The following is a 24,006-nucleotide window of genomic DNA, read 5'->3' as shown; positions in this document are numbered from 1 at the left end:
TCTTCTTGCCTGAAAGTTTTGGTAGAGAGATCTGCAGTTATTCTAATATTCTTCCCTTGTAGGATAAGGTTTTCTTACATTTCACTGCTTTCAAGATTTTCTCTTTCATATTAACTTTAGTGAAGTTAATTATGAGGTGTATGGGAGATGTCTTATTCAGGTTGAGTCATGCTGGGGTTCTGAAGCTGTCTGCAATCTGAATTTCAGGATCTCTTGACATATCTGGAAAGTTCTCTTTCATAATTTCATAAAGAAGAGCCTCTGTGTTTTGCGAAGCAACTTCATTGCCTTCAGGGATTCCTATAGGTGAATACTAGTTTTCTTTGAATTATTCCAGAGCACTCTGAGAGAATGATCCATTTTTGTTTTCCATTTCTGATTCTCTTTGGACTACTTTTGGACATATTCAGAAGCTTTGTCTTCTACATCTGAGATCCTTTCTTCTGCCTCCTGCACTCTGTTACCAAGAGATTCTACTGTATTTTTCAAATCTTTGAGGGTTGCAATCTCTTGCTTTAATGTTTCAAAATCTTTGGTAGTTTTGTCTTTGAATTCATTGAATTCTTGAGTGAACTTTTGGAATGCTCCTTGAATTTCTATTTCTATCTTTGCCTCTTATTCTATTAATCTTATTTGCAATCCAAATTCTGAATTCAATTTCTGACATCTCTGCCATCTGTTTATATAGGGGATCTTCAGTTCTGTCTGCCACATCTTTTCTTGGTGGGGGGTTGACCTACTCTGATTATTCATATTACAAGCCACACCCTTTCTTGGGGGGATTGATCTACTCTAGTTATTCATATTACCAGAGCTTTTCCGCTGATTCTACCCCATGATTATTTTACCCCATTTGACTTTTCCCCTTGAGGTTTGTCAAGGACCCGTATGGTGTTACAGCCTGAGAGACTGGGGACCTGCTTGGTGTGGTGGGGCTAAGTGGCTCTGTCTTATTTTCAGCTAGTCTCTGTCCTACCCTAGTGATTCAGTTACTCTTGGTTGAAGTCTCTGCTGTGGAGAAATACCAGCAATTAAGTCACCCCACCCCCCACAAACAACAATTGGGCAAGGAAAATCAACCCTTCCCTCAACCATACACCCAGGGTGCCCCTTTGAATAGTCCCTGGGTGGTCTGCCAGTTTAAGGGGTCCAAATCAGTTGTCCCAGTCAACACCCATTTCAGGTGGAAAGTTCAAATGTTTCTGGCAGCTAGATAAGAGGGGTCTGCTCATAGCTCAGATATAAATTGGTCCAGTGCTCTGTGAGCAAAGGGACCCACCCAGCAAATGGTTTGGTCTGGGAAGATTAATACCTTTTTCCCCACCTTGCACCCAGTCACTCGTAATCCCCCAGGTCTGTGACCCTATTCACTCCAGTAGGCAACTGCTCCCGGGGTTTACAACTGCCAACATCACCTAGAAATCTGCATCCACCTGGGGGGCCTTGCATGTTTAAATTAGGCTGTGAACGTTCTCTTAATTCCAGTCTCTGTCCCAGCTAGATTCTTCTGTCAAGTCAGAGGCTATGAGAGCTGGTGAAGAACTCAGCTCTGGGCAGCAAGCAAATTAGAGTTTACACTCAGGTGTCGATTCCAGCCTCTGCCTGCCCACTGCCTTTGTCTCAGCTATTGCCCTGAGGGCTGGTGCTAATTGTCTCTTCACTTACAAAAGTTACCAAGTCCATTCAGCCTGTGGCTGCTGTCCAGAACCTCTGGTTGCCCAGAGAGATGGGGCTTGCCTATCTGGAATGGCGTCAGTTCGCAGCTCAGGATGCCACTGTTGCTGTATGGCTTCCTCCGAGCCAACTTTCTTCTCCTCACTCCTGTGCCACAGTCAGCACAGAGCAGCACCAGCCCTTTCCCCCTCCACCTCTCTCAAGGAGATGCCCAAGCATCTGGACTCCCGTAGGTAACAAACCTCCAGACCTTGGGGGGGATTCCTCGGAGTTCAATGTTGCAGGTGGGGAATATATACAGTTTTAAACAGTTCTTACAGTTTTATGCCTGGCAGGAGGGGGCCGTGGAACACCAGCAAGGGTAGGAGGTCCAATTTTTAGGGGATCTCTCCTGTGGAATAAAGTGGGAGGATGTTTGAACTCTGCTCGCTTGTTTGCATGGAGTAAACTGTGAGCCCTTCTTGTGGGGGAGGGGACTCCCATTTGCTTGGTGCTGGATTTTGTAGCTTTTGATTGTATTTTCGGGGTCACAGTTCACCTCAGGAAGGTTGAAGCGCACTCTTCAATCTTCTCTTTTGGCTCTGTTCCAAACCATGAGCTCCCTTGCGAAACTTCTGTCCTTTAAGCCTCCTTCTGGATGGGAGCTTCTGTAAAAAGCTGGCTGCAGTCCACCATCTTGGCTCTGCCCCTTTCTTTTAATTTCTGAGAACAGTTTCATTATATGGACATAACACAATTAATCCATTCTCTTATGGATGTGCTTTTGCATTGTTTCAGTTTGGGGCTATTAATAATAGAGCTGCTGTGGACATTTGTATAGAAATCTTTTGTGGCTATACATTTTCCTTTATCTTGGGTAAATATGGAGGAGTGGAATTATTTGATTATAAGATGGCTATAAATTATGTTTTAATTTATAATAAACTTCTAGTTTCCAAATTTGTTTTACTATTTTGTATTTCTACCAGAAATATATAAGAATTCTAGTTGCCTCACATCATGGCCAACATTTATTGCTGTCAGGTTTTTAAAATTTATGCCATTTCAGAAGTATAATATCTTATTTTCACATTAATTTGCATTTCCCTATTAGCAATAATATTATGCAATATTTCAAGTGCTTATTAGCCACTTATATGTCTCCCTTTATGAAGTGTCTCATTTGCCTATTTGTTATTGAGATGTGCTATTATTGAATTAAAGGTGTTCCTCATGTACTTTGTAAAGAATTCCTTTGTTTTTTATAGAGATATAGATAGATAGATACACAAACACACACACACACATATACATATTATTGTGAATATTTGCTCCCATGCTTGCTTGTCTTTTTACTTAATCTATACTTTCAATGAGCTGAAGTTTTTCATTTTGAATAACAAGGTACAGACACTCCCCACGTTACAGATGACTGAACTTATGGTGTTCTATACTTACAACAGGGCTCCCCATAAGAACAATTTATACTTAAAGAATTAAAGTCATAGTTTGGGAACTAATTTCTTCCATCCATGTAAACCAACCTGCATGGCATAGCTGTTTGTTGGCTCAGCATCTTTGTGTTAATGGCTAGTCTCATTGTTTAGGTGGTCATGTACGCACAGCATCACTTTTATCTTACTTTTTTATTCAATTTTGTGAGTGTGTGTTTCCCCATATGACCATGCCTTCAAAGCAAAAGTCCACTGCACTGCAAGTCTGGGTGACCTGACAGAAAAAAAGGAAGGTGATTATGGTGGAAATGAAAGTAGAAATAATTAAAAGTTCAGAGGAAGGCCATGCCATCACTCATTGGGAAAGAAAGAATTAAGCTTCAGTCACTTGACTATCAGAACAATTATAAAGGGTAAGGTGAGAATGATGGAACATGTGTGAACGGCTGCAGGCCAATGAAAGCGTCAATTATTACTAGGCAGCATAGTGGCTTAATTATTGAAATGAAAAGGCCATTATTGAATTAGTTATAAGATCAAAATAAGTGCAACATTCCTATTAGCCCAGCATTGATAGAACATTAGGTGTTATCCTTTAATATTCTTTCTAAAAATTTCTCCTATCTCCTGTCTAATCTTTTTTTTGCAGTTTTGGCCAGGGCTGGGTTTGAACCTGCCACCTTCAGCATATGGGGCTGGTGCCCTACTCCTTTGAACCACAGGTGCTGCCCTTCCTGGCTAATCTTTTTATATGAGTTAGTTTTGTTCTGTTTGAATAGTTCCTATAACTCTTTATTACAATACAGGGGTATTGTTATTATTACAGCCTTACATTGTATTATTATTACCACATAGTATTAACCATTATGGTATTGTTCTTGTTATTATTTATTGTATGTAGTATATGCACTGTTCATTAGGATCTGAGTTATATATAAATCTGGTCTAATGATATTCTCAAGGATGTATCTTCTCTGTAAACCAGAGACTGCCTATATTGATTTTTCTTTTGAGATCTGTTTCCTAAAAACCCTTTGCCAATCTCAAGCTTATGAAGATAGTCTCTTATGATATTACTTCAGAAACCTTATACTTTTCATTTTTGTATCAGGTCTGTGGCCCATGTTGAAGTAACTTTTGAATGAGGTATGAAGTAAGGGCTGACTTATTTTTCTTTCTTTTGTTTTTTTCTCACTGTAAATATCTAGTGATCCAGCATTATCTCCTAAGAAAAACGACTTTGATACTTTTGTCAAAATCACATTGGTTATACAAGTACTGAGCTCTTTCACTGACCTTAATAGATACACTGTTACCCTATTATGCTATCTTGACAACCACACTTCACAGTATATTTTAAAATCAGGTAGTTTATATGTTTTGATGTGTTTTCTCTATTCAAGATTATTTTGATTATTATAGACCCTTCATATTAAAAAATAATTTTTAAATCACTTAGTCTTTAAAATGAAAACAGACCTTGGGGCTTTGAGATTGCGATGAAAATATAGACATAAACTTGGAGAAAATTGACATCTTAATATAATCCCAAATGTGGTATATTTTTTCACTTACAAAGTTCAGCAATACCTTTTAATTTTCAGTAAAGAGCTCTTACATATATATTTTTTCACTTACAAAATTCAGCAATACCTTTTAATTTTCAGTAAAGAGCTCTTACACATCTGTAAGTAATTTATTTCTAATAATTTAATGTTTTGATGTTACTGTAAACAATGTTGTTTTTTCATTTGACTTTCAAATTATGTGCTGCTACCACATAGAAATATGATTGATATGTACATATGGATGTTGTAAGGCCTTGCTAAATTCATGCATTGGTTCTAGGGTCATTTTGAGTAGCTCCTATAGAATTGTATACATATTCACTTTGCCACTTTTCTGTCTTGCACTAGCCACAACCTCAATACAACGTTATAATTGTTACCTACTTTTCCACCTCATTAAATTTCACAGCTACCCTATGAAGTAAGAAACAATACCGTTATCCATATGTGGACTTTGAGACTCAGAGAGGTACTTGCCCCAGATTCTATAGTTCATAAGTGGCAGAGGAAAAATTTAAATTCTGATTAGTCAGGCTCTAATGCCTATGCTCTTTTTTATTTCTAAAGAAATGGAAGATGAAAAATGGAAGAGCCATTGCAGTAATTTGCCCATCCTTACACATGAGCAAATGGAACTACAGCTAAAGCAAGCTAAAGAGCTGACTTTATATTATGTAAAAATAGTCAGGCAGAGAGACAAGGTGGCCGACTAGAGACGTCTCCTGCTGGACTATCCCCAGGGGAAGACAGGAATTCTGACAAAAGAGAAGAGAGGCCCAACAGGTGTAGATCATAGACAGAGGTGCTAGAGACTGGCAGGGATCTCACTGAGGAAAACTGTGAAGCAGAGAAGGTCACAGATAAAGGAAAAAGTATATCAGTGATGATAAAAACCCAGAGAGGCTTGGAGCCCAGGGAAAAAATAAAGGGGATCCCTTTCACTCTTCCACAGGCATTCAGTGGCCAGTGAGCTACCGAGTTTCTTGTAGGCTTTCTATACCTGTGATTCCAGACACAGTGCCAAACCCAGTATATTGTGGAGAATTTGTATGATCCCAGAGCTTGAACACTCTGAACATATCTGAGAGTGAAATATTGAGGGGTGTTGGTACATCCGTACCCCTGAAGGAAAACTCCCATGTTTGATTAAGGAGAGTACTGTGGCCAGTACTGTGTGGCCTAGGTGCCGCGGCAACCATGCATTTAGACATTTAGGTGACTAGGAGCAATGGCTCCTCACCCACTCATTCCAACTAAGAGAGTAGTTTGGGCTGAGAAGCAGGCAGTAGCCACATCTCCTCAGCAGGTGCATGCCTCAGGCTGAGGTTTCCATGGAAATTGGGAGGGAGGTCTGTAAGTTGGACTTGGGTGGTCCACATGAACAAATACGACAGTATATAGTGGGGTTCCCAGACATAACAAGCTGGAAGACAGCGTAATACCCCTCCCCCCACCTATAGGAAAACTGCCACATTTGATTAGGGTGTGGTTTGGGTGCCACAGAAACCAGGGATGGTTCATTCAGGTATTCAGATTAATTGGAAGCAGCAGTCCCTCTCCCCCAACAGAGAGAGCAGTTTTTGCCAAGAAGTTGAGGTGTGGCCACACCTCCCCAGTGGGCTCATGCCTCTGGCTGAGGCTTCCACAGGAAGTGTGACCCATTCCTTTCCCTTCAGGGGCCTGTAGTATATCTGGGCTGCCCAATTTAGAAACTCTTTTCCTGATGACATTTCACTGAATTGCATGCCGACAAGACAAACAATTCTGGGGGGAGATATGAGAGTTGGATAGTTAGACTTTAAATCTTAAATAGCCCAGTCTCCACAGGCAGATTTTCTGGTTGGGTGAAGCCACTCAAGCCCCTCTTTGGCAACTTCCCCCAGAAGCTGGGAAAAAGTCTTTGAAACCTGGTGATACAATTGCCTTGCCAGCTTTTGTGGAATCTGGGGGAAAACTCTACCACCCAGCCCTGTCCAGCCTCACTCCCCAACCTGCCTCCACTGGAAACTCCACCCACAACCTGGGGCATTAGACCAAACCCCCTGAGGGAAAAACAACATTGTAGCCTATTCCTTTCAGCAAATCTACTGAAAGACAAGTCAATCTGCACAGACCTTTACAACATTTACTGACTCAGTCATACAGGGTGAGGTATTTTCTCACCCACAAGTGTCACCTACTGCATCAGAAATTAATTGGGCATGTCATTACAATTCACAATGCTAAGAAGATCACAGGGATGGGGTAAAGGAAAAGATTTCAAAGCCCTCCCATCCTCTCTCATCAAAAAGAGACAAAGAATCTTCCCACACACATCGATCACTACTGCTACTTCCTGCAAACAACCATCAGTTGATAAAACCATCACACTAAGGACACTGATAACCAAGGCATCTATCTGGAATATAGAATGTGATCAAAGCAGTCGCAAACAAAGCCAACATATGCTACAAATGCACCCATATGAGTGAGGTAGTAGGAAAAGTCCCATCTAAACAAAAGAAAATCCAAAATTAAGAAGCAATTCTTTACATAAGAAGGAATCAGTATAAGAATTCCAGAAAGATGAAAAATCAGATTAAAATATTAGCACAGGCTTGGCACCTGTGGCTCAAGCGGCTAAGATGCCAACCACATAAACCTAAGGTGGTGGGTTTGAATCCAGCCTGGGCCTGCCAAACAACAATAATGGCCGCAACAAAAAAATAGCCGGGCATTGTGGTGGGTACCTGTGGTCCCAGCTACTTGGGAGGCTGAGGCAGGAGACTTGCTTGAGCCCAGGAGTTGGAGGTTTCTGTGAGCAGTGAAGCCATGGCACCCTACCCAACAATAAATAAATAAATAAAAAATAAAATAAAATAAAATATTAGCACAAAAAGGGAACACCAACTCTCTAGCAATGGAAACTAAACAAAATGAAAAGACTTCAATGACAGTTAAAGAATTCCAAATATGGATTTTTAAAGAAGCTCAATGAAATCCAAGAAAAAAATCAAAACTCAACTCAAAGAAATTAAAAAAAAAAAATTTTCAGGAAATAAATGAAAAAATATCATCAGAGAGGGGTGGCATCTTTGGCTCAGTGAGTAATGTGCCAGCCCCATATACTGAGGATGGTAGTTTCAAACTTGGCCCTGGCCAAACTGCAACAAAAAACAGCCAGGTATTGTGGTGAGTGCCTGTAGTCCCAGCTACTCAGGAGGCTGTGGCAAGAGAATTGCCTAAGCCCAAGAGCTGGAGGTTGTTGTGAACTGTGGTGCCATGCACGCTACTGAGGGCGATAAAGTAAGACTTTGTCTCAAAAAAAAAAAAAAAAAAAAAAAGTCACCAAAGAGATCAACATATTAAAGAAAAACCCAATGGAAATTCTAGAAATGAAAAATTAACTTAAGAAAATATAAAACACAGTAAAGATTTACAGGAAAGACTGACCCAAAAAGAAGAAAGAATCTAAGAGCTTTGAGACAACTCTTTTGAATTCAATCAGTCAAAAATAATAAACAAAGAATTAATAGGAACAACTATAGGATACAAGAAATATAGGATTATATAAAATTCCCAAATATAAGTATCATAGGCATCCCAGAGAGAGAAGAAGAAATAACACAAGGATCAGTAAATCTCTTTGAGGGAATATTTGAGGAAAACTTCCCTTGGCACAGGGATTTAGACATTCAACAAGAAGCTCAATGAATACCTGGGTCATTCATCACAAAGAGGCAATCACCAAGACTTATATAGTCATCAGACTGGCCAAAGTCAACACAAATTATAAACTTCTGCAAGTAGTAAGGCAATAGTGACAAGTAACTTAGTAAGGAAAACCCATCAGGCTGAGTGCAGACTTCTGAACTGAGACTTTACAAGCCAGAAAGGAGTAGGGCCTCAACTTCAATCTTCTTAAAGAGAACAAATGTCAGCCTAGATTTTGTATCCTGCAAAACTAAGGTTCATAAGTAAAGGAAAATTAAAGACTTTTTCAGACACACAAAGGGAATTTGTCATGATCAATCTGATCCTGCAGAAAATACTCAGAACTACATTATACATAGTTTAGCACAGTGGTCACCCTCCAGTGTAAGAATACCCAAAAGCCAAAGCTCAGAGCTCAAATAAAGCAGTACAAACAAAGCAATAAAGTACTAAACAACAGGATGAACAAAACAACACCCCACATATCAATTCTATCAATTAATGTAACTGGTTTGAATTCTCCTGTCCCCCAAGAGACATAGGCTGGCTGAATGATTAAAAAAAATACAAGCCAAATATTTGTTATCTCCAAGAAGCACATATAACCCGTAAGGACTCTTTCAGACTTAAGGTCAAAGGATGGAAAAAAAATGTTCCATGCAAATGGAAACCAAAAAATGCAGGTGTAGCTATTCTCATATCAGATAAATTGACTTGAAATAATAAAAGTAAATAAAGACAAATATAGTTGTTATTAAGGTGGACATAAAGTTCATGTGCATTATATGTTAAATGATTTTAAATTGCACATGAACTTTATGTCCACCCTGTATAATGGTAAAGGAACAAATTAAACAAGAAGACATAACACTCCTAAATATTTGTGCAACAAATGCAGTTACATCCAAAGTCTTAAGGCAAGCCCTAGTAGATTTAAGTTGAGAGATAAACAGCAACATTGTGATTGTTAGGAATTTGAATGTCCCACTGACAGAACTGGACAGATTATCCCAGCAGAAAATAAATAAAGAAACAGTGGACTTAAATAGGACCACAGAACAACTAAGTATAACAGACATTTATAGAACATTTTGTCCTAAAATTATTGAATATACATTCTTCTCATCAGCACATTGACTATTCTCCAAAATTCATCATACTTATGACACAAATCATGGCTCAACAAATTTTGAAAAATTGAAATCATAGTATCATCTCAGACTACCGTAGAATAATAATAGAAATGAACTCTAAGAGAAACATCCAATTCTGGGTGGCACCTGTGGCTCAAGGAATAGGGTGGTGGCCCCATATGCCAGAGTGGGTCAAACCCACTCTGGGTTCAAACCCAGCCCTGGCCAAAAAAGAAAAGAAAAGAAAAGAAACATCCAATTCTATAAAAAGTAATGGACATTAATAAACAACCTGCTACTGAATGATTATTAGATCAATGATGAAATTAATAAGTAAATCAATGGGGAAATTAAAAGATTCTTCAAGCTGAATGACAAAGGATACAAGCTGTTAAAATCTATGGAATACAGCAAAAATAATCCTAAAGGGACAGAAAGACAAAAGTTTACAAATTAGCAATATAATGTCACATTTCAAGGAATTAGAAAAGGATGAGAAAATCAAGCCCAAAGCCAGCAGAAGAAAAGAAATAACTATAATCAGAGCAGAACTAAATGAAATCAAAAAACAAGAACACTATACAGAAGAAAAATCTGGTACTTTAGAAAGATAAACAAAATTGATAGACCTCTTGCTGAATTAACCAGGAATAGACAAGAAAGGACTCAAATAAGCTCAATTAGAAATGAAAAAGGAGATATTAGAACTTATACCACAGAAATATGAAATATCATCTGTGAACACCATGAAGATTTATGTGTGCATAACCAAAAAAAACACAGAAGAAATGGACAAATTTTTGGAAACACATACCCTCCCAAGACTCAATCAGGAAGAAACAGCTCTCCTGAACAGACCAATAATTAACAATGACATTGATGCAGCTATAAAAAGTTTTCCAATAAACAAATGCTATAGACCAAATGGATTCATAGTCCAATTCTATCACACCTACAAATAAGAGTTGGTAACCATAATACAGAAATTATTCCATAAAATCAAGAAGGACAGACTTCTCCGCAGCTCATTTTATGAAGCCAGTATCGCCTTGATACCAAAGCCAGGAAAGTACACAACAAAAAAAGAAAACTATTCATATCTCTTATCAATATAGATACAAAATTCTCAGTGAAACACTAGCAAACTAAATACGACAGCATATCATGAAAAAGAAATCCTCCATGAGCAAATGGGTTCAATGTCCATAAATCACTAAACGTGATTCATCATATAAATAGAATCAAAAACAAAAATCATATGATATCGTAATAGATGCAGAAAAAGAATTCAACAAAATTCATCATTCTTTCATGATAAAAACTCTCAACATACTAGGCATAGAAGGAATACACCTCAAAATTATAAAAGCCATATGCAACCAACTCACATCATACTAAAAGGGGAAAAGCTGAAAGCATTCTCCCTAATAAATGGAACAAGACAAGGATGCCACTATCACCACTCCTATTCAACATAGTGCTGGAAGTGCTAGCCAGAGCAATCAGGCAAGAGAAAGAAATTAAGGGTACCTAAATGGAAAAGAAGAGCTCAAACAATTACTTTTGGTAGACATGATCATTTCTATGATCCTCTATATCAAAAACCCCTAAGATTCCACCAAAAGACCCCTGCAACTGGTAAATTCAGCTAAATCTCAGGTTATAAAATCAATGTACACAAATCAGTGGCATTCCTATACACCAATAACAGTCAAGCTGAAAGTCAATTTAAAGACCCAATAGCATTCACAACAGCTACGAAGAAAATAAAATTCCTAGGAATGTACTTAACCAAAGAGGTTAGAGATCTCTACAAAACCAAGGAAAGAAATCACAGATGATATGAATAAGTACAAAAAACATATCTGGCTTATGGATTGGTGGAATCAACATTTTGTTTTGTTTTGTTTTATTTTTTATTTTGGATTAGTAAGAGGGTATAGATCATTAGTTTACAGTGTTTACATTTGTTAGGTAAGGTCCCTATTGAGAATCAACATTATTAAAATGTCTATACCACCAAAGTGATTTATATTCTATGCAATCCTCATCAAAATATCACCATCATATTTCACAGATCTAGAAAGAATAATTCTGTACTTCATGCGGAACCAGAAAAGAGCCTAAATAGACAAAGCAATCTTTAGCAAAAGGAACAAATCTGGAGGCATTACATTATCAGACTTCAAACTATACTACAAGGCTACTGTAACAGAATCAGCATGGTATTGGCAGAAAAATAGAGACATAAACCAATGGAAAAAACAGAAAACCCAGATATAAAACCACCCACACAGAGCTATCTGATCTGACAAAGTACACAATAATATACACTGAGGAAAAGAATCCCTACCAAAAAAGTGGGGAAATTGTATGGACACATGCCAAACAATAAAATAAGATCCATATTTCCCACCACTAACAAAAGTTAACTCAAGATGGATTTAAGGCCATAAATATAAGACATGAAACCATAAAAATTATTGAAGAAAATGTTGAAAAAATTCTTTTAGGTATTGGCCTAGTTGAAGAATTTATGAAGAAGGCCCCAGTGCTAATCACAGCACCAACAAAAATAGATAAATAAGAATTGACTAAATTAAAAGGCTCTGCACAGCCAAGGAAATAATTGACAGAGCAAATAGACAACCTACAGAATGGGGGGAATTATTCTCAAGCTGTCCATGTAATAACTAGAATCTACAAAGAACTAAAGCAAATCAGCAAGGAAAAAAATAATTAAATAACCCCATTAAAAAGCGGGCAAAAAGCATGAACAAATTTTCAAAAGAATACAGACAAATAGCCAATAAGCATATGAAAAATGCATAGAGTCATTAATCATCTGAGAAATTCTAATCAAAACCACAATGAAATATCACTTAACCCCAGTGATAATGGCTTTAATCAAAAAGTCACAAAACAAAAGATGCCGGTATTGATGCAGAGAGAAAGGAAAATTTATACACGCTTGGTAGGACTGCAAAGTAGTACAACTTCTGTGGAAGACAGTATGGAGATTCCTCAAAGAACTAAAAGTAGATGTACCATTTGATCCAGCAATCCCACTACTGGGTATTTACCAAAGTAAAAGAAGTCATTTTATCAAAAAGATAACTGCTCTCTAATATTTATTACAGCACAACATACAATTACATAGATGTGGAATCAATCTATATGCCCATCACTTCATGAGTGGATTCACAAAATGTGGTATGTATATACCATGGAATATTACTCAGTAATTCTCTTGGAACCATTATCCTAAGTGAAGGATACTTAGGAACGGAACGACTACTTAGTAATTTAGTAGGACACCATTATCCTAAGTGGAGTATCTAAAGAATGAAAAATCAAACAACACCTGCACTCACCATTAAATTGGAACTAACTGATGAGCACACACTCACACATAGAGAGGGAAGTTTAATTTTAATGGAAGTCAATGAGGAGTAAGCAGGAAGGAGGAGATGGCAAAAACCTACCTACCAGGTACAATGATTAGCGTCTGGGTTATGGGTACACTTAGAACCATGATTCAAGCATTATAAAAGCTAACTATGTGACCACAAGTATTTGTGGTCCATAAAACTTTGAAATAAAAAATATATACCATTTTTGAAGAATGTAAAAAATAAAAAAGAATAGTTAATACTATCAATATTTATAAGAAACTTTAAAAATGTCAACATTTAAGCTGATATGAATTATTTGTATGAGGTATGTGTGTTTTATATACATGGATATATATATATATATACACATAGGTTATTTATATTTATACACACATGTGTATATAGGTGTATATATTTGTGTGCATTAAATGTGTGTATATATGCTTTATTTTTTGCAGACATTCTATGAAGACATTTTTACCAGTAGAGAAAGAAATGCATCAAGTATTATATTTCAGGATATCCTAACTCACTAACTCTGACCTTACTTTCATTCTTTTCCAACTCAATGGCCTAGGTTCCCAAAATCCTTATTCTATAGCATGAGAAAGGACAATATTTTGGGGGCCCTCCTTTAAAGCATCAAAATGATCAAAATCTCACTTAACAGCTCTTCTGGGCCTCCTTGTTAAGCTGCTAACTATCACTCCCGGCACTGTCAAAATGCAATACTTTTCTTTTCTCTCTTTTTCAAGTGCTGTAAGCTCTGAGCCATCATCATTTAATTTTAAATTATCTTCTCATTTCCTACGCAGGCCAAGAATGAGAGTAGTCGGGGGAAAAATGGTAGCAACAATAAATGAAAAGGGAAGCATCTGCGAAAATCTTTTCCTTCTTTTAAAGAAGAGCTATAATAGTGTTTTGTATCAACATGACTCCTTCCTTCAGATGTAACAGCATTAGAGAAAGCATTGGGACTATAAATTGAGAGTTCAGGAGGTGATTCTATTGACCCAGTCTTTTCAACAAGATTGACATTATAGGTTTCCCACATGGAAACCATTGCAGAAATATTTCTAAAGCAATTTCATCTATGCCAGTAGCCCTTCCCTCACTCCTTATGCCTCTCCTCTTTCCCAGAGTGTTCCAAGGTTCTTCTATCTCCTGGTGTCTTCTGTACATGATCCCCTTACAAACCTCAGCAACTTCCTATGGTGTTCAAGATCAAATCACTCAGGGAGCAGAGTCAGGGATTTAACTCACCATTTTCCCACTGGGTTTTCTAATAACTATTTCAAAAGAGAGCTCTTTGATAATAAACAGACCAACAGATATTATATAAACACAAAGAATATCAAATCTATAGGACAACTAAGAAATATAACATGTCCTATCTATAGGTGGTTTTTTGAATGATTTCTGTTCATGCAGAGATAAAGAGATACAGGTCACAGTTATCCTCATGGATTCTCAATAAGCAGGTTGGCTTATTTTTAGAAATGTTCCAAAGGTGAGAAATGGCAGTGGAGTAAGTGTGTAAAACCTAAATGCAAATGCGACATCGATCGCCAGCCAGAAACCTCCCAGTGTATTAGGAGCTGTGCAGTCATTTCTCCAATAATAGACACTGCACTAATATTTCATCCCAAAGGGAGCAGGACTGGGCCTGACAGCCTAGGGGAGACCAAGGAGTCAAACCATCACAGCAAAGGAGGAGTGAACCACTAAGTGGGACAACAAATCCCACAGGGTCTACAGAGCTAGCCACCAGTTCAGCTCCAGCTTCCCCAAAAGTTTTTAATTGAGTCTATTGAGGATTTCCTTTTTTCCTTGTGGGGACAGATCCTTGATTTCATAAAAGCAGTTAACAAGGAAAATTGGGTTCCTTTTAGAACCAACAGCTGGAGCATATCAATTCCATAAAGCAAAAGCCAACTGTGTGTTTGTTTCTATTTCCATGTAGAAGCTCCAGTCGTGCCCATTGGATTATGCCTGTTGTAAACCAGCTCGCCCATTTCTTCTTTCCAGGCACCCGAACCTTAACTTTGCCTCCCTTTTCTCTTTCATTTCCCCAACTCTAGCCCAATAGTGAATGCCAGCCTTATAGATAACATCAGAAGCTGATTATCTAGGGAAGTATGTGGGTCACTATGAAAGTTTGTTTGTTTGTTTTTGTTTGAGACAGAGTCTTACTTTGTCACCCTGGGGAGAGTTCCACAGCATCACAGCTCACAACAACCTCAAACTCTTGGGCTTAAGCAATTCTCTTGCCTCAGCCCCCCAAGTAGTTGGGACTACAGGTTTCTGCCACAACGCTCGGGGTTTTTGTTTGTTTTTCTTTTTTTTAGAAATAAAGTCTTGCACTGACTCTGGCTGGTCTTGAACTCCTGAGCTCAGGAAATCCACCCACTTTGGCCTCCCAGAGTGCTAGGATTACAGGCGTGAGCCACCACTCCCAGCCACTATGAAAGTTTTGGGACAGACTGTATTATGGTACATTATTTCACTTCCAAGAAACAGTCAACAGCCTCCTTTCTTCCTCACTCGTGCAAGTTTCAACTTGCTCAGCTTATCAGTATTACTGGAAGGGCTTCAGTTGTTTCTGTCTCAGTGTATTTTATGTTTCTTGATTTTTATGTATCTCAAAACTTTCATAATGACCTACATAGCAACACTCAAGAGAGGGATGACAACAGCCTCAGTTAAAAATTACTATGGGTGGCATCTGTGGCTCAGTGGGTAGGGCGCCAGCCCTGTATACTGAGGGTGGCAGGTTCAAACCCAGCCCCAGCCAAACTGCAACAAAAAATATCTGGGCGTTGTGGTGGGCACCTATAGTCCCAGCTACTTGGGAGGCTGAGGCAAGAGAATCGCCTAAGCCCAGGAGTTGGAGGTTGCTGTGAGCTGTGACACCATGGCACTCTACCGAGGGTGATAAAGTGAGACTCTCTCTCTACAAGAAAAAAAAGCATTACCTATGGGGTACGAAGTGCACTATGTGGGTGATGGGTACACCAAAAGCCCAGACCTACCACTACATGGGATATAAATGTAATGGAATTCAACTTGTACCTCTTAAAAGAATAAAATACATAAATAAAAGCATTTATATAAAAACAAAAAGAGTTGCTTGACCTTCACCATTTTTTATTCCATGCCTGAAATAGCTATGAAAAACAGACAAGTAAAATGAGTAAATTAGAAGCCCATGCTTTCTACTTCAGGTAACCCTGGCTATGGCTGTTGGGTCTAAACTGGAGAGAGGGAAAGAAATTAGATTGGAATACATGGGCTGGGCTTTGTTATAAATAAAAGGGTCCAACACAGCAATGGGGTCTTCTTAAAATATTAATAGAAAATTTAAAAGGGGGCTCAGTGCCTATATTCAGCAGCTAGGGCGCCAGCCACGTACACCGGAGCTGGCAGGTTGGAATCCAGTCTGGGCCTGTGAAACAACAGCAACAACTACAACAAAAAAATAGCTGGGTGTTGTGGTGGGTACCTGGAGTCCCAGCTACTTGGGAGGCTAAGGCAAGAGAATCACTTAAGCCCAAGTGTTGGACGTTGCTGTGAGCTTTGATGCCACAGCACTCTACCCAGGGCGACATAGTGAGGCTCTGTGTCAAAAAAGAAGTCCAAGTGCCCACTGACCCATGAATGGATTAATAAAATGTGGTATATGTATACCATGGAATATTATGCAGCCTTAAAAAGATGGAGACTTTACCTCTTTTATGTTTACATGGATGGAGCTGGAACATATTCTTCTTAGTAAAGTATCTTAAGAATGGAAGAAAAAGTATCCAATGTACTCAGTACTTTTATGAAACCAATTTATATTTACTCACACTTTCTTATGAAAGATAGATTACAACTATAGCCCAGGATGAAGGAGAGAAACAGAGGCAAAAGGGATAGGAGGGGGGAGGTTTGATAGAGGGAGGGTAAACAGTGGGACCACACCTATGGAGCATATTGCAAGTGGGACCACACCTATGGAGCATATTGCAAGGGTACAAGTCAAATCTATCAAGTATAGAACATAAATATCTTTACACAATAATCAAGAAAATGAGGTAAAAGCTATATGAATTAGTTTGATGTAAGCACTCCAAATTGTATAAAAAATCAACACATTATATGCCACAAATGCATAGTTGTATTCATGATCTATGTGTATATAACTTAATAAAAGGAAAAAAACTCATAAAAAAAGGAAAATAAAAAAGGGATAATTCAGCAAAATATGTTTTAAAGAGTAACTAAAAAATTAAAAGGCCCTTTTTAGGCTTATACTCTACTAAATTCAAACTGGGAATCAGATTATACTGCCTCTTAACTTCATTTATGTAACAACACAAAAGTCTAAACTAGTGCAGAAAACATGCTTTAGAATCGTATAAGTCTAGTTTCAAATCTCTGTCATGTACTACCTGTCTGTACTGGATTACCTCACCTCTCTGGAGTTTGTTTTTACATCTATAAAACGAGAGCATCATCCACCTATTGTACAATCATGAGAATTACTTGAGATAATGCACAGAAAGTGACTAGCAGAATACTGGACACGTAATAGGCATTCAACAAATCATACTGTTATTATCACTTTTGATTGCCTATCATGTCTGTTTCATTTCAACCAATCTAAATGCTATGGTTCTTCTTCAGATTCCACCTTTTTATGAAGCCAGCCCTAACTATCATATTTGAGAGTTTTATTCAAGTATTTGTAAGTGATTGTCAGGGAAAAGAAAAGATGGACATTCTGTACAATTCCCACAGGCAATTTTATACAGAAATACAGAGCAGATTTTGGTTCAGTGTCTAAAATTGCTTTCCAAGAAGTTAAGCTAATCAATAACAGATTAGGAACAGTGAACTCTTCATCTCCCCAGATAAGGATGCTGCTGAATGGTGTGACATACAACAGATAGAAGTTTAGTATCTGATAGATTGAGGTTCAAATCCCAGGGCTGCCACTTACAGCAACAAGTCCTGGGTTACGCTGTGTAATTCCCGAGTCTGTTTTCTTAATATGAAGATTGGCCTTAAAAATACCTATCAGATCAGGGTTTTTCTGAAAATTAAATGCTATAAGAGCCCTCCTTTCCTTCCCCTCAAAAAACTGCCTCAGTCTCTCTAGGACCAGGGTAATAGAAAAAGACAGCCACTGGTCACTGGTTGTCTCATAAAGCCTTAGGAAAAATGTAAGTACAGAATAAGACCTGCCGATATCAAAGAAGCTAGAAGGACAAGAGCCAGAGCCCAGGTCAAAGCTAGGGATTTTGACACATGCATTTACAAGACAAAAACCTCTTCTCACTCTCGTAATACTTCCATGATGTCTGCTGAACTCCTTGCTACTACAATATGGACTGGAGAGCTGGAGCACTCTTCAGAAGGGATGAGATGAGAGTATGCAAATGGAACTTTGTTTCCTTTCCAGAAGTGTCTGTCTTTTCTTTTTCTGGGCTTGGGGCATATTTTTATGTAGCATAATCCTTTAGCCATTGAAAACATACCCAGGGAGATGCAGACGCTGTGTACTAACTATTTGGAACAATAATGTTCTCTTGCAGTGTCATTACTGATATGTCAAAGTGATGACCAATAGTATCGAACTATTCTGTCATGAACCCATATGACAGACTGAGTATATGTATATATTTACCTCCCAATACCCCAAACCCCTTGAGATAATTTTAAAAAAGATTTTATGAATTCTTCGTGTTTCTGACAAATATCTAACATCCTCTTACTATGCTCTAGGTTCTACTGTGGTCAACAGGATGAGCAAGATCTCTGATCCCTTGGAGTGTACACTCTAGTTGGGGATGGGAGGCAAGAGGGAAAAAATACAATAAACAAGAAATCAAGTAAATTGACAAGCTAATTGTCTTGTGATATACATAATAAAAATAATTGAACTGAATATTATGATTGAGAGTAACTGCTAGGACGGGGTTAGAAGACTGGCTCATACATAGCAGTCAAGGAATTCCTTTTAAAGGCAGTAATATGTAAGCCTTAGATAAGCTAAAGAGGCAGGCCTGCAGAAATCTTTGGGGTAGAATATTCCCAGTAGAGGACATATCAAGTACAAAGGTCTAGAGTAGATATGAGGAACACAGATCCATCCATAAGAGCAAGATGGCATCCATGGACCAGGATTTTTGAACAAGGTCTAGACTGGAAAAGGCAGAAGGAGTTGGATTACTAGTGAGGCACATAGAAATTTTCCTAAGACAAACAAGAATTCAGGTTAATTCCCAGATGAGTAAATGTGGGATGTTAGACAAAGGTCACAGGTGAAACAAAGGACAAGTGTGGAGAAAACACCACCCAAGGAAGCTCAGAGAGTTTCCTAGTACAGGTCAACCTGTTTCATTCAAGGGCTTTGCCTTTCATGGCCTCTAAAGAAATGGCAAACTTTATACACCATAGCCCTTTCAACACTCCCTCTTGGAGAAAGAGTCCGATAATGACAGACCATTCTGGACAACCTCTAACATTACCTTGCAGATCTATAATTTTCAAGTGTTGGGTAATATTATAAAATAACACCAACTAAAATTTCTAAATTTAAGTAAGTTATTTTCCTGTCATAAATAAAGGAACAATTTCATGTGGAAATAACCGACAGACTGGCTTTACATTAAAACATATACAAAAAAAAAAATGTTTTGTGGATATTTGGAGAAACACTTAATATTGTAAGGGAGAAAATTCACATCTGGAGATTTCTATGTTAATGTTACTTTTTTCCAAACCAGGTCCACCCAGGTGCAAGAGAAAGCATGATTCAGTGTTCAGATACTATATTGCAAAAAAATAGATCTATTTCTAGGAGTAACCACGTTGCCAAATAGCTGTGTGACTTTGCAACCCACAACATCTCTTTACTTCCAATTCCTCAGCAGATAGTATAAATAATATGATCTACCTACCCCAAAGGTTGACTCTTGGGGTTCTATAAAGCTAAATATTATGAAGTTTTTACAAATAATGTGTTACCAAACTGATTATACATGTAGCTCCCTCACCCAACCATTCATTAATTTTTTAAAAAATAGATTTGACTATATGCAAAATCTTGAGTTAAACACTGTAGGGCTTTAAGGGAATGATAAACACAGTCCCTGAACTACTTACAACATAGAGAAATAAATAATCAACTTTTCTAAGTAACAAACTGAGGATGTGTTGGGATCATCTATGCTTTTCTAGCTATGTATGATGGCTGTTTTTCAACATGTTGAAGGTATTTTGATTTTGTAAAATTCTGATTTTAGAGTATCCTGCCCCCTGGAGAGAATCTTCTAAGTGAGAAGTTATAAAGAGCCCATGGGACATGAGCATATCTGGCAGAGGGAACCACAGGAAGACTTGCTTATTCCTAGAATTCATGTTGATCAGTTATCTTGGTTCTGAAAATAGCTCAGAGCTAGAAATAGCTTTCAGGGAGACAAGTTACAGGTCCATTAAGGAGGGAAAACATGGCGAGAGGAAGATGCCACATTTCCCTGTAAGCTTTGTCATGGCGACAGCTAACATAAATTGTGGATTATCCTTGAAGGAAGGAAAAGAAGAAGGCATGGGTACGAGAGTCTTAAAATCTCCGCAAGTCACAGTGACTGATGACTACGTGTAATGAGAGATAGGGAACGTCAATGCGTTCAAGCCTGCCTAATTGGGGAAATGCTGGTGTTATTAATGAAGGAAGGGAACAGCATGCTGAGTCATGAAGATGGAAGGAAAAAGATGAGCTCAGTTTGGCAAGTGATCATCTGAGGGAAGAAAATAGAACAGCCGAGCGGGATCTTTAGCAGGAATTAAACCTGACACAGTTGGAACCTGGGTGAGAGAACAAGGTTGAAGGTATAGATTTGGGCATTATTTTTATAGACAGTCTCCAGGAAGCAGACAGAACATTTGTAGCAAGAGAAAGAGGCCAGGACCTAGGATGAACTTTCAGAAATGTTCAGAGTTCAGAATTACAGGATGGGAAGAAGCAGCAAAGCCAGGGTCTGAGACAGCGATCAAGCAAAGAGGTAGAATGACTTGCCCTGGAAATAGGTAGAGGGTGTTTCAAGTTTCAACACAGGTAGTCAATATATTCTTGAGCTTCTTACTCAAGAATTGTGTCGGTATAAGGAAAAAAATAAGATAGGGCTTGCTCTCTTAACAAGACCAAGTTAAGATTTTCTTTTAAGATAAAGGAGAAACATACAGGTAGTCCACACAGAGGGAGAGTTTGAAGATACCAGAGAATAAATATAGCAATAGTACTCTCAAGATCTAGCCTCAGAGACAAACAAGGATACAGATTCCTTCAAGCTGGGTGGGGAGGACAAAAGGGTAAACATGAAGGTTTAACTGTGTTAGAATAAAGTTGGGAATCTCCGCAGTTGCTCATTAAAAACAGAATGGGAAGTCATTTATCACTGAGTAAGAAGGTGGAGTTAAGAAGAATTAAGAGGGCAGTGCCTGTGGCTCAAAGAGTAAGGCTGGGGTCCCATAGACTGGAGGTGGCAGGTTCAAACCTGGCCCCAGCCCTAGCCCTGGCCAAAAAAAAAAAGAAGAAGAAGAAGAAGAAGAATTAGGAGACTGGAGGCTCTGTAGAGACATACGTGCTAAGTATTCATCCCTAAATGAGGAAAGAACTTGCAACTAAGTAGTAAGTGCTGAATTGGGTAGAAAAACAAATATTTGCTGAGTCCCTTCTATGTGTTGGAATATCAGCCAAATATACAAGGTTTACGGCTTTCACTAGCAACAGTCTGTGACCGAGGCTCAAGGCTTCAGAGGGTCAAGGGGAGGATGGTTTAGAATGGAAGTGGGGATAGCACTGAAGGAAGTCCTGGGCAGAGTCCAGAGTACTGTGCCACTCGTAAAGTGCTACTTCTGAGCTTAATAATCTGTCTAGTCTTATACTGAGGAAACTGACCATCCTCAACATTCCTCCATTAAATATGGATTTTAGATGTCACTCAATTTTTGTTTGTTTTGTTTTTGGGGGGTTGGTAATGAGGCCAAGCAGCTCCAAATTTATTGATTTTTATATATTTTAGTCTGTGTAACAAGTCTGTCCTGGAAAAATTCTTTTTAGTTGTAACAGAATACCAACCTGAACTGACTTAAGTCAAGAAGAAAATAAATGGATTATATACTGATAACAGGAAGAGGGAGATGTGTCAAGGCCCTAGGGATCAATGAAGCCAGGGAGACCACCCACATTCCCCATCTTTCCACGCTATTTCTGGACATAAGTCAGCTTTACTTTGTCCTATTGCAAAATGATTTCTTTCTCTTGGTGGAGAACATGGCCCTGGTAAGGGTCTAAGTATCTTATGATCTCTCTCTCTCTCCCTCCTTGATTCCAAGGTCAAAAATCTTAGAGGAGTGCCCTCAATTGTGATTCCAATTTAGGAATTATAGACATGAGCACTAGGTCTATCACTGGCTTGGACTGTTCACATGTCCACCCCTGGCTAAGCAAGGATGATTGTGAGAAGTCTCAGAATACGTCCTCTGAAGTAAAGAAAAAGAAATAGTTCCTAGAAAGGAGGGAGGGAATATTCTTAGGATAAGTAAATAACTTTTAATAAGTAGGTCTTTGACCTTTTCAGCAGTTTTATCATGATTCATTGGGTACGGCTTTCTTTTTATTTATCCAAAATAAAGAAAAAAGGATGAGTCCCCAGAAATAAGAGAAGGAATTACCATTTTTTGCTATGGATAATGGACGCCCATGTATAATGTGCACCCATGTTTTTAGCTCAAACTTTCAGAAAAAAGTTATTTTAATTCCAATTTTTATTTGTTTATATTTACTTGTATTTTTGTATTGTAAAGGAATTTTAGTATTTATTTTTGACATATTATACTATAAGAAATTTTATGTAACAAATAATTTCAAAACATAAGAACAGATACAAGGTATAAGAAATGTCATGTACCGGTAAAAAAATTTATATTTGCACATCATAGAAGGCCAACAGCTCTCTGTCCCTGTCAATCCCAGAAGTATCTTCTTCAGTTTCTTCATTACTGGTGTCTTCTGAACGGTCACTTTCCTCATCCCAGTAAGCTTTGTCATCCTCAGTTTCATCCATAGCATTGCTGATGCCACGTTTTGTTGAACCATTTCCCAACCACTTCTTCCTTGACACTGCTCCACAATCTTAAGAGCCAATCACAAAACTGAGTGACGAGTAATTTCTTGATTTTGCCTGTAGATGTTAAATCATTACCAGCTGGCTGTATCCATGATGTCCACTCTTTCTTCATTAGGGCCTTAAAGGGCTTATTTACTGACACATCAAGCAGTTGCCGTTGGCTGGATAGCCCACCATGTATCATGGCAAGTTGGGTTTTTAAGTCTACTGAGGTTGCTTTTGCACTTTGCATAACATGGGCTTTCATTGCAAGTTCATTGTAAGTTCAACAAAACCAGTTACCATATTCCAGGGTATTATTTTGCAGACAGATACCATTATTACTTTCTAGAGTTACATTTTAATGCATAAGCATAAAGAAAAGAATTTCAAACATGTATATAGATATATAATTAGTATTACCCATATACAATGTGCACCTTTATTTTTCCTTCAAAAATTTGGGTAAAAGGTACACATTATACATGGGAAAACACAGTAGTATTCTTAGTATAAATAAATTTTAGTAAGTAGATCTTTGATCTTGTTGGCAGTTTTATTATAATTCACTAGGTATAGCTTTATTTGTATTTATCTAAAATAAGGAAAAAGAAGTAGTTCCCAGAAAGAGGTTCCTGAGAGTATTCTTAGGTTAAGTAAATAAATTTTAGTAAGGAGGTCTTCTATCTTTTTGGCAGTTTTATTATGATTCACCGGGTATGGATTTCTTTGTATTTATCCAAAATATTCATAAGTCACTGAATGAATAAATAAATTGTAGTCTATGTATGATGTGGAATCCTATTCAGCAATGAAAATGAACGAACTACAGGAGTACAACAACATGGATAAATCTCATAAACATAGGACTGAGTAAAAGAAGACTTATAAAAATAATGCAAACTGAATTTTTCCATTTATAAGTAAGTTATTCCTTGACATTAGAAGTCAGA

The sequence above is a fragment of the Otolemur garnettii genome, unplaced genomic scaffold (genome assembly GCF_000181295.1).
Source record: "Otolemur garnettii isolate 467f Iridium unplaced genomic scaffold, OtoGar3 scaffold00006, whole genome shotgun sequence".
In the NCBI taxonomy this organism is placed as follows: domain Eukaryota; kingdom Metazoa; phylum Chordata; class Mammalia; order Primates; family Galagidae; genus Otolemur; species Otolemur garnettii.
The sequence above is the reverse complement of the archived record's forward strand: the minus strand, read 5'-3'. Positions refer to the sequence as shown.